This window comes from Musca domestica, unplaced genomic scaffold, assembly GCF_030504385.1.
Source record: "Musca domestica strain aabys unplaced genomic scaffold, Musca_domestica.polishedcontigs.V.1.1 78, whole genome shotgun sequence".
NCBI lineage: Eukaryota > Metazoa > Arthropoda > Insecta > Diptera > Muscidae > Musca > Musca domestica.
The window spans coordinates 209466-221203 of NW_026712403.1; the positions used below are offsets into that span (position 1 = coordinate 209466).

The 11738-nt window shown below is 33.7% G+C and overlaps 1 long non-coding RNA gene across 1 annotated transcript; it reads right to left on the bottom strand.

Moving 5' to 3' along the window:
* Positions 1-2243: 2243 nt before the first annotated feature.
* Positions 2244-3479, bottom strand: LOC131806505 (uncharacterized). Its single transcript, XR_009344063.1, has 2 exons — positions 2595-3479; positions 2244-2502 (listed from the first exon to the last, which is right to left on the bottom strand). It is a non-coding gene; the product is annotated as an uncharacterized LOC131806505 (long non-coding RNA).
* Positions 3480-11738: the final 8259 nt, after the last annotated feature.

The window sequence follows — 11738 nt, forward strand, 5'->3', positions numbered from 1 at the left end:
TTAACAAATTGTTCAGATATTAAATCACGCTTTCTTAAATACCTATTTAAGCTATGAAAATTGAGGTATCCCTTAATGTAATTTTAATTAAATGCAAGTCGATAGTAATGGCCAATTTTATTGGCATTTATTGGCGATAAAGTATAATATTGGCATAACTCTGCATAAACTGCAGATTGGGTGCTTATGAGTTAAGTTGATCTCTGCATCGTCTTCACCTTTAATGGCATCTCCGGCATTTTCACAATAAATTCAATACACTTCGTCGAGTTTGTCGAATTCTTCGAAGTAATTAAATTCAAACGATATCTGTAATTAATTGTTTGAGACTTTCAGCCCTTGTTGTCATTTGGGTGTTGGCTTGTGGCTTCGTCGCTTCGAAGTAGATTATAGTGAAAATAGGTATTTAAGTCAGATAATGTAGAGCTTAAATAGGTTCTTTAAAATTATGATACATGCTTGCTTGAAACGATGTAAACTTGCTTCGTGAAGAATTAATGAAAGTGATTAATTATACCATCAGCCATATGGCTTCAGAGGGTATATACAATTAGATACGGTCAAAACGTACCTAGTGGAAATAACGGTTTTAGACCCTAGGTCTCTTTGGACCAAGTCCGTTTCAGAACATTTGGAACCGACCTAGCGATGTCCGTCCGTGCACGATAACTCTCGAACGGAGTATCCGATTGGTCCAAACTCGGTACATCGTAATATTTTTGTCAAGCTTAGATCGAGTTCGGAGATGGGCAATATCGGTCCACTCCTTCTGGTACTTCCCCCACAAAAGGTCGAAATTTTCAAAAAATATATTTTTTGCACAGAAAGAGAAAGGATAGTCCGAGTTTGCTCGAACTTTGCAAATCCTAATATTTGCGTCAGGTCTAGGTCAGGTGTGAAAGTGGACAATATGGGTCCACTCCATCAAGTACCTCCCCCACAAATGATCAAAATTTTGAATAATTACAACTCTCATAAAATGTGATTTAAGAGTCCTATTATCTTCAAATTTCACACATCCCAATATCAGGGCTTTTAAAATGTATCCCCCAAATGATCCAAAGTTGAAGGGACAAGTTCCACCGTCTTCCATATTTATATCCTACACCATACTGTGGTCAGGGTATTATAACTTGGTGCATTTTTTTGTAACATAGAGGAAGAAGCGAGTTAGACCCATATTTCCTTTTTACGATCTGCATAGAATTATTTCGTAAAAATAATAAAATACTCTCCACAACAATGATATTTGGTGCCAACTATCAGATACAGCATAGAAATATCCTTGCTAAATTACATAGAGATCGGTTCAGATTTGAATATAGCTCCCATATATATCTTCATCCGATTTCACATTTACTGCGCCTATAAAGTGTAATATCAGCTCAAATAGGATGTATTTTCATGAATAATACGCATTAAAAACTATCATATTTGGTATGTTTTTATTTTCATAAATTCCTTCTAAAGGCGTTTATTTGTTATATGTAGCTCTACTATATATGCAAAGTGGTGTAGGGTATCAAAAAGTCAGCCCAGTACGACTTTGACCTTTCTTTAATGATTTTATTATTGAATATTTACCGATAAATCAATTTTTTATTTATTGTGAATCCTATATATTTTTCCAAGAATACCAAGCGAAATTAATTGCAACTTGGAGCAAATAAAATTTTCCAAAAATCCTACAAAAATATCGTTTTGGTATAGCCCCCATATAGCGGTACATCCCAATATTCGTTATTTTGATGATTTTTGCCAGATTTTCCCACGAATTTGTCCAAAAATTGGAATTTGTTAGCCATGATGGGTTCTAGCTCCGGCGGCGAATATAAGCCTACGTTTCGGTATAGCCCCCACATAACGATACCACCCGATATTCAGTATTTTGATAATTTTTGCCAGATTTTCCCACGAATTTGTCTTAAAATTTGTATTTGTGGGTCAAAATATGTTCTAGTTCGTATGGCGAAAAATTGTATGTATAGGTCCACGTTTTGGTACAGCCCCCATATAATGGTAACTGTCGATATTCGATATTTTGATAAAAATTGATATTTGCAGTTCATAATGGGTTCTATTTAGTTCCACGTTTTCCTACGCGTTGAGTCAGTTGTGCAAAGAATCGTGCGGTGTTCAATAATTTAGTAGTGCTTAAAGAAGTACAAAAATTTTTTTTGCTAAAAATAATAGAAGTTGAAATTTTAAATTTCTGGCCTCGCTGGAAGATATCCGGATGTGTGTGCTGAAAATAAAAGTAAAAGGATATATTAAATATTTTTTAAATGAAAATTGCCTGAGTGAGCGAGTGACCACAGAGTCGTTACCCAGGAAATAAGAAACACAGGGCTGGGAGATAAAGCACCCTTTTAAACAAATCACACCGCACCAAGAGACTACCTAAGAAGTCTTGCACTAAGACTGACCGAAGGGCTTCATTTTTGTGGATGGTGTTTGATACCCGAAGATCCGAATAAAAGTTCCACCATAGCCGAAAAAGGACTACAGGCCAGAAAATGAATAAGTATAATGGTGTAGTAAGAAGATAACATTTTTAAAACCTTAAAGTACTCGCTAATGATTTAATAACATACCTCAAAATCAGAGTTATAAAGAATTGAAGAAGTGAAACAGGTCCTGAGAGAAGACGGAAAAAGTTAAGGACAATAAAATTAATCGTAAAAGTACCTTCTGATATTCAGATAAAAAAATATACTGAAACTAAAGAATCAAAACAAAATCACGCGTATCAAAAAAAAAAATATATATATATATATAAAAGAGCAAGATAGTAGCAACAAGGGAAGGAGAGAAGGAGATAATCTAAGTTAGGTATAAGGATTGAATTTTAATATATCTAATTTTAAGTTTTAATAGTAGATTGTGTATTTGTATCGTTAGTATAGGTAAAAAAAATGTTAGATGGGATATACAAAGTCATTTGTTTTTAAATAGGATTTTTTGGTACGAATGAACCATCTCATTACTAGCCTAAGTGAGCTCTTTTAGGCAGGAAATTTTTCGTTAGATTTACGGCCAACAAATGGGCAAACCTTTGGACTTTGTAGGTCTCTGAGATTTTTTTAGTGTAACATAAATTATTTTTTTGTTTGTCAATTAAATGTTGTATTTTTAGTATACTTAAATATAAAAATGTCAGCGTTCTAGCGCCAAATATGGAACACTAAGTGTCGTCAATTTTGGGGAGGATTCCGTAAGGTAAACTAAACTGGTATGTGTTTGTAAAAATGTTGTGGGGCTTTGTAATAAGAATTGGACGGATGTTATAAGCCTAGGTTGGGAGGGCCAGTGTGAGACAGATTCACCAAGTCTCTAGTGCAGAGAGGGGTTTGTGATTTTGAGTAAAAAGATACCTTTTTTTTTGTTCAGGTTCAAAGGGGACTGAGTGGGTTGGAACTCTACCTGAGTTGCACTGAGCAGCCGAACAGCTCGTCCCAAATTCTTCACAGGATAGAACCATAACAGATGGTTGAATGTCCATGCAAACAAGCCAAAATTCATTGAACCAAAACTCAATTTTACGTAGGCGTTGTATTAAGCAAAGTCCAAAGTTTGACACCTTATGCTGGCGTATATGGTGAAATTTCTAAGAATATGGTGAAATTTCTAAGAATTTAATTTGGAGAATTTTTTGTTGTTTACACAAAAAAATTTCTCTGAAAATATTAATTGAGTTTGAATGAACATTCCATCAAAAATACATTCGTATCTATGATTTTATTACTGAATATTTGCCAATAAATCAACTTTTTTTATTAATTATGAATTCTATATATTTTTTTATATTATAAGATTGATTGGGCCAAAAATTATTTAACACCTCGAAATATTTGTTTCCCACATAGGAAAATATATATGGATCTTCCTATCTCGCCGAGCTGAGTCGATCTAGCTATGTATGTCCGTCCGTCCGCCTGTCCCTCTGTCCATGTTAATTTGTAATCACTCTACAGGTCGCAAAACTGAAAAATTTCCTGATTTTCCAGTTGCTCTACAGTTCACAATTATAGACCAATCGAAGCGGATGTTACTATGGAGCTAGAATTTTGGGCTGGGCAGTAGCCTTCCAATTTTGATGGTAATCGGGCAATATTTAGTGGGTGAAATATACCATAACATTTGTGATAAATAAAAGTCAAATTTACCATTAAACCGCGAATAATTTTGATCCCCGCGAAATCACAAATAGACAAACAGGTCAATTCTGATCGTTACGTCGATGTAGATAGTAAATATATCGGATATTTATAGAGAAATATGTACAATGTGTATATACAAAGGAAGGGGATATTAGCTAGAATGCTTATATCTCAAGAATGGCTGGACCGCTTTTGACAAATGTTGTCAATTCAGAATGCCCTCTTGGCATAAAATAATTAAATCCAAAAAAAAAAATCAAATAAAAAGATGCCTATAATGATGATAATATAGATTTTATAGTATTTTGTGACTTTTTTTATTTTTTCATATTTTTTATCGCATGCTAATTTTTCAATTTGACTTATAATATTGAGGTGTATATTTTGTGATATTTTTTCACCTTACAACACAGGTTGGGATTATTTTATACAGATTATATATTATATTATACAGATTATCAATTATCGTCCGATCCTCACGAAAAGGGTAGGGTTAGGCTCAGAAGGGCTAGGCCTATTGTTTTCAAAGATGCCCGCAATATATTTAGGCGTTGAAATGGACCAACAACTAAAAATGTTCCTGACTTTGCAGCCGTTATAAAGGTCACAAATAGAAACCAAAGGACACAAAATCTCGGATGAAGTTAGAGTTTTGGACAGCGGGTAGAATGGACCACTACTTTTGTATGTAAAAATGCCAACATTACCCACAGGTGATATCCGAAATACATAAATGGCGAACTTCTGGCTCTTTATGCTGATTTCGTTGACGAATATAGCCAAATATCGTAGGCCAGAAAATCATATAGATAAGTCTAAATTTGGAGATACAAAAGGACATCTTGCTTTTGGAGATGGTAGCAAAATATTTAGGTGTTCAAATGAACCAAAAACAGAAAAAAATGCTTGAAAACACAATTGAAGCCAATCGACGCGCCTGAGAAGAGAGTTAAAGACAGGGAGGAATTCTAGTATTTTGGATGACAATTGGATTATATTTAGCTGTAAATGTTCAAAATGCTGAGGGTAATATCTGGGAAGTGCTCCGTGACATAATTTCAAAAGCGAAATATTCCAAAATAGATATCCAAAAGGGAGCTTCTAACATATTGCCGCACGACTATAGCCTTTGCTCACCTGCTATTTGTTATCGCAGGGAAACTAAGTGAAATTAATATCTATTTGGAGTCAATTAAATTTTCAAACAAAATTCCTTTAGCCCGTACATAATCCCAATTATTATGGCGATTATGTTTCCTACTTCCTACAACCGTTGTGGGGTTACAACCGCCAAAAAGATCATAATCCCCATAATTGTAATGGAGATTATTTCCGTGAGGATTATGACCTGGTACCAAATTTACCATTTAGCGGCCCGCCACCTTATTACCTCGGTGATGGGGCCTATATATGAAACAATTTTTACAATATGTTCATGAACAAATTCGGACGTGTGGTGCCCAATAAACAAGAAATCGGATTGAAAATATATATGAGTTCTATAGCTATATTATCTCCAAATTTATTATGTACCAAATGATATATCTAAATTTAAACCGATTACCACCATTTGCAATGAAATTCTTCCTTAGACCAAATAAGTGATTTGTGAACATTAGATGAAGGCAGTATTCTGGAGAGAATATACATTTTTGGATTAATTTTTTCCAAGTTAACAATATGTATTCATATCTCTATGAAAAGCATATGTGTACAATTTCTCAAACTGTATATGTTAATTTATAAAAGTTTAATTTTTTATTTGAAAAGTTATTTGTTCAATTCTAAGTTTGCTAGAAAATCCTATTTTGTTAAGCTAAAATCTTTTTTGTTTTGGCAATCTGACTAACCAACATGTCGTCAACATAACAGTGGCGTAGAAAAGAAAAACACTTTCAAATCAGAGATTTCAAATTTACATCCTAGTAAAGTGTCAGCTAAGCCCTTGTTTAAGGGATTTGCTTAGTTCTACAAATACCAAATGCACGTTGCCCTTCCAACAATAGCAAAAGTTTATCAGTTTTGTTTTTCTCGCTATTGTCTAATTCACAAACTGTACCACAGACATTCATTGGCCATAATGTTTATTTCTTATGACAAGGCCAAATATTGTGGCTTAAAGAAAATGTGTGAAATTAATGGAAACTGTCAGAGAGAGAGGGAAAAACAAAAACAAGAAACACACATTATCACTAGACAAGTATTAAACTATTATCCAATTTAGTTGAGCTGAGAATGTAAACATGAGACTCTTTTTCGGATTTGATTGTAGAACTTAATATGATACGATTTCGAATGGGGATTTAACTGCTACGGTTGTATCATGGCGACAGTTGGTTTTTATTATTTTAATATATTGTGTATATATTTTATTTTATATATCGTAACTCCTTACTAATACGGTACGACAAAAATCATTTGTTCCATAATTACAGGAACGACTCAGCAGATAATGAATGTAGAGCTAAAAATAGAAGACACTTGCATCGGCGTTTTGAAAACAAATATCGCAAATTATTTTGAGTAGAGAGGGAAAGTTCCTCCATCTCTTATATTTTTGAAAATTTCGGATTGAAATTCCTCGGAATCCTTGAAGCACAATATGTTCAGTCCGACATAATTTTTATTCAAAACCTCATACAGCCTTCTAAATTTTAAGACTTGTATGGTTTTATATATTTTTCAAGTTTTGCCCTTTTCTTAAAACTTAGCAAACTTAATTTTTTCGAACAATTATAGTACGCATTTGCAAAATCACTTCAAGAGACCTTTCAAGCATTATCTTCACTCAATACCAAAATATATCAAATATAGCACAATTTACTACTATTCGTGCATTTGTAGTACCCATTTCTAAAACTATTTTTTCACAAACCGACCGCCAACTGGGATCCTAATGTAAAATCTTAAAATTAAAGCTTCTTCTGTTCACCAAACTATTCCAAAGTTAGTACCATTTAGTACAGTTCGCACACTTAGTACACACTTCCAAAATCACTTTCATATATATCAAATTTACTTTCCAACCCTGATTTTCATACGAAATTTCTAGTTTTTAGCTTTAGCCGTCCATATACAGTCGTAATACCAAATGGCACGATTTTAGAAGTTTAGTAATATTTTAGAACATTTTCTAAATTTAAAGTTCAAATTTCCAATAACCCTTTGGTGCATCTATCCTGCACTGCTTCAGTGATCCTCATTCCAAATTTCTGAAATCTAGCTCCAACAGTCCAACAATTCCTATTCGTGCCAAATTTAGAACCATTTAGTACATATAAGAACGAATTTCCAAAGCCTCCTACATTCCCACAGTAATCTCAGTTCCAAAATTTAGGATTCCACCCCTATTGGTTAGCCCAACTAAAGATTGTACTTTATTAAGTTCATTTTAGTACATATAAGTACAAATTTCTAAAGGTACCTACATATCCCAATCCTACACTCCGCCAGTCATTTTATTTCCAATTTTCAGGATAGAAGCTTTATTGGTTCACCCAAATCCGAATTGCACCAAATGTAGTATCATTTATTACACTTAAGTACAAATGTCCATAACTAGCTACATCATACAGCCCAATAGAAATCGTATTTTCAATTTTCAACACTACGGGTTTACTCAAAATTAAAATGTATTAAATTTATTACCATTAAGTACACATAAGTACGAATTTCCAAAGCTTCTCACATACCACAATCATAAAATGCAATAATAATCTTATTTCCAAATCTAACCGCTCTAACCTTTTACATGATTGGAAATGGTACCAAATATAGTACATTTCAGTACGATTCCATCAGTGACCCAAGTATAAGAGTTTTAGTCCAAGTATAAGAGTACCATATTTAGTACTTTTCGGACCATTCTAATACAAATTTCCAAACTCCCAGCCTTATCTGACACCTTCGGACCAAGAATGACCGTCACCCAAAATATAAAGATTCTATCTTAAACCGTTTCATCTGGGCGTTGATAAATCGTTAAGTCAGTCAGACAGTCGATTACTTTACTTTTCTTTTAATACTTTTTCTTTTTAATAGAGATGCTAACTGATTTTAGTTAATGCGAGGGTCTTGACATCATTCTTCAATTGATTTGGCTGAAAATTTGTATAAGGTTTCACAAAAAAAAAAAAAAAAAAAAAAAAAAAAAACGATATACTTATAATCAATATTGCCGAAGATACTATGTCCCTAAAATGCGAAGATTGAAGAGGGTGGGAGTATTTGGAGGGTATATTAACTTTGTCATTCTGTTTGTAACATCTCGAAATACTCATTATAGACCCTAAAAGTACATATTTACCGGATCAGCGTAAAATTCAAAGTCGATGTAGCGATGTCATATTGAGAAGGCTACATTTTTTGCACATTTGTGTATTTTGTGTATTTTGCCAAAAGGCAGGTAAAATTCGTAAATGGGCCATGTTGGTCTGTCCAATAAGGGTATCTTCATATATTCGGTATTTTGGTGATTTTAGCGACATAATTCATCGCAATTGTTTCAAATTTAGTGTTTGACATTCGTAACGGGTACTACAACCTATCCCAGAAAATGGTCTATACAGGTCCACCTCTTCTTATAGCCCACACATAACGATTTTCATTTAAGGTGCATTTTTCGGCAGATTTGTTTTTCTACCCTACACCACATAGTGGTAAGGTTATCATGTCTTTGTGCATTTGTTTGTAACATGGAGAAAGAAGCGAGATAGATCCATAATTAATTTTGAGGATCTTCATAGAATCACTTTTTGAATCGATTTATGCATGTCAGTCCGTTCGTCTATATATTCATTTGAACAAAATGGAGGTCGAATTTATTATCCGATTGAGATGAAATTTTGCAAAAAATACTTCTTTGGTTCCTAGGCCAAAGAAGAACCCTATTGAAATTGGTAATAATCGGATCAGATTTAAATATGGCTCCCATATATATTCAACCGATTTCGAGTTAATTGTGCGCCAAATGGCCATTATCAGTCTAAAAGTCCTGAATTGTGGAACATCCGACCGAATTCAGTCTTAAAGAAAGTGGATCGAATTCGGAGAAAATCGGTTCCTTACATATGTGTTCCATCCGATTTGGTGGTAATATGCATCCCACAAGACTGATATTTGGAATCAGATGTCAGATACAGCCCAGAAATACCTCTGTCAAATTTTTTCAAGATAGTTTCAGATTTGGATATAGCTCCAATACATATCTTCGTCCGATATAAGGCTTATTGTGCACCAAATGGCTAATATTAGCCCAAATGGACTGAATTTCGGCAATTACGACTTAATTCATACTATAAATCTGTACTTCAAATTTGGTGTAAATCGGTTCAGATATAGCTATAGCTCCCATGTATATGTTTTATCCGATTTGGAATTTAAAGTCGCTTACAAGCGTAATATGCATTCCACAACAATGGAATCAAAATACAGTTAATATTTTATTATTCGTCTTTAATAATTCGAAAAGTTGTGACCTGATATTTACATTTCGAAAATCCACACAAAACCTCCAATTTAGGCACCTCATATACATTTTTCTTCACACTCTCGCTCTCTCTCTCGCTTAAATGAAACAGTTTAAGATTTCATTAAATAAGATTTATTTTATATTAAGCATATATTGTCATTCATCAAAGCGCACTTCAAACGTTTTTAAAAACACCAACACAACGAGACAAACAAAAAGAAAAGAAAAAAGGGAAACAAAAAACGAAACGAAAAAGAACAGGAAAAGGGCGGCAATCTGAAAACTGTTGGCACAGTTGGCGTCGGGCAAATATGTTCACAAGTCTAAAGTGTTCCGTTTTTTGTTCATTATATACAAACATACGTACATGTGTGTGTGTAAGTATGTATCCCAACATACCAAATTGACTTGAGAATAATATTTTAATAAGCTTACAAACATAAGCCTAAAGCTTGAGAAAATCTTGAGAATGTATTGAGAAATGTTTGTTTAACAATTATAGAATAATCGAAAAGGAACCCTTATTCATAAGCTTATTCTTGTAATTGCAGAATAAGCTTACGAAAGTAATATTTTATAAAGCTTATTTTTTCAATGGTAAAAAATATTTATTTATTCATTTTTTAATTATTTTACACATTTCATTCATTGATTGCCATCCCAGCTGTCACTGCATCCTGTTGCCTTGATACCTAGATGCTTTCTTTCCCCTTATTTGAGCTTCTGTATCTCCTCCACTTATTCTTCACTTCTGTTGAATTCCTGCAACTTTTTGACGCCTCCATTCTGAAATGAGATTGAAATAATTTATACTACAGATTCCCAGATTTATTATTCATCATTACCTTAGAGTTTCGTCCGGAAATGGGTCCTAAATTCGCGTGATTTTGATTTTAACCAAAGAAAATAATTTTTTGTTGACAATTTTCACAAAAAAAATCAAAACAAATTTGTCAACAAAGGACAGATTTGAGAAAAGTTTGTGCAAAAAAGTGTTTCTCAAGCATTGTTGAAAAATTCTTATGATAAACTATTTTCATAATATTATTCTCAAGCTGTATTGTATTTTTGGTATGTTGGGATGTCTCTGTGGCACAAAATCTGAACATGTCACAAAAAGAAAACAAAAAATTATTGTATTTTATTTGAATTATTTTTGTTGTTGTGCTTTTCTTTCACATTCAAATAAAGGGATATATTAAATTCAATTTTATTTGTCAAATACCATTTCAGTGAGTTTACATAAATGATAATTGAATATCAATTCGTTTACAAGTGGAAGGGTAAAAGTAAATATTTAATGGGACTTGGGCTGGGTAGTTCATCCAAAAGGTCAGAGTAGGCAGGCATGCCACATGTGCACTATAGACTGGGAGTTTCATGCCAAATGAAGATGTCCGCAGTAATCTTTGGTTCAGTTAATTTACTAAATTCATTTACCCTTATTTGTTTAAGGCCCGTTTTGATGTCGTTCCAAAAGAACTAGGATCTTACATTAAGGAATGCTTGACAATGACGGTAATGTGTTTCAACAACTATATGTTAACAAGGTTTATAGACGAGGTCGGGTTAGGTTTAATTTGGACGACATGAAGTGCCAGCTAGATTCGAAAAAATATTTTATTTTGCTATTTACCGGTGACTCTCCCATGGGGGTTTTCTTTTCTTGTATATATATTCTTAAACCTTCCACTAATAGGTACTACAACCTATGACGTAAAATTGTCCATGCTGGTCCACGTCCTCGCAAGCTCTCATATACATAATGGTTTTGACGATACTTGATATTTGGATGATTTTAGCTACATTTCATAACGAAATTTCTTGAAAATCGGGAAGTATTGTTATATGGGGGCTATACGAAGACGTGGACCTGCATAGCCAATTTTCTGTCATTGGATGTAGTACCCATTACGAACTTCAAATACGAAATTTGCTACTCGAAGAGAGCCCTATTTAGAAATTTTGATCAGCTCCGGAGGTGGCGGTCTTGGGATAGTACCACGCGGTCTTGGGATAGTACCCCGTTTGGATATTTTTACCAGCTATAGGGGAGGTACGAAAACGAGGACTCAAGTGATCTATGGACCTTGTGGAGTCCACCAATA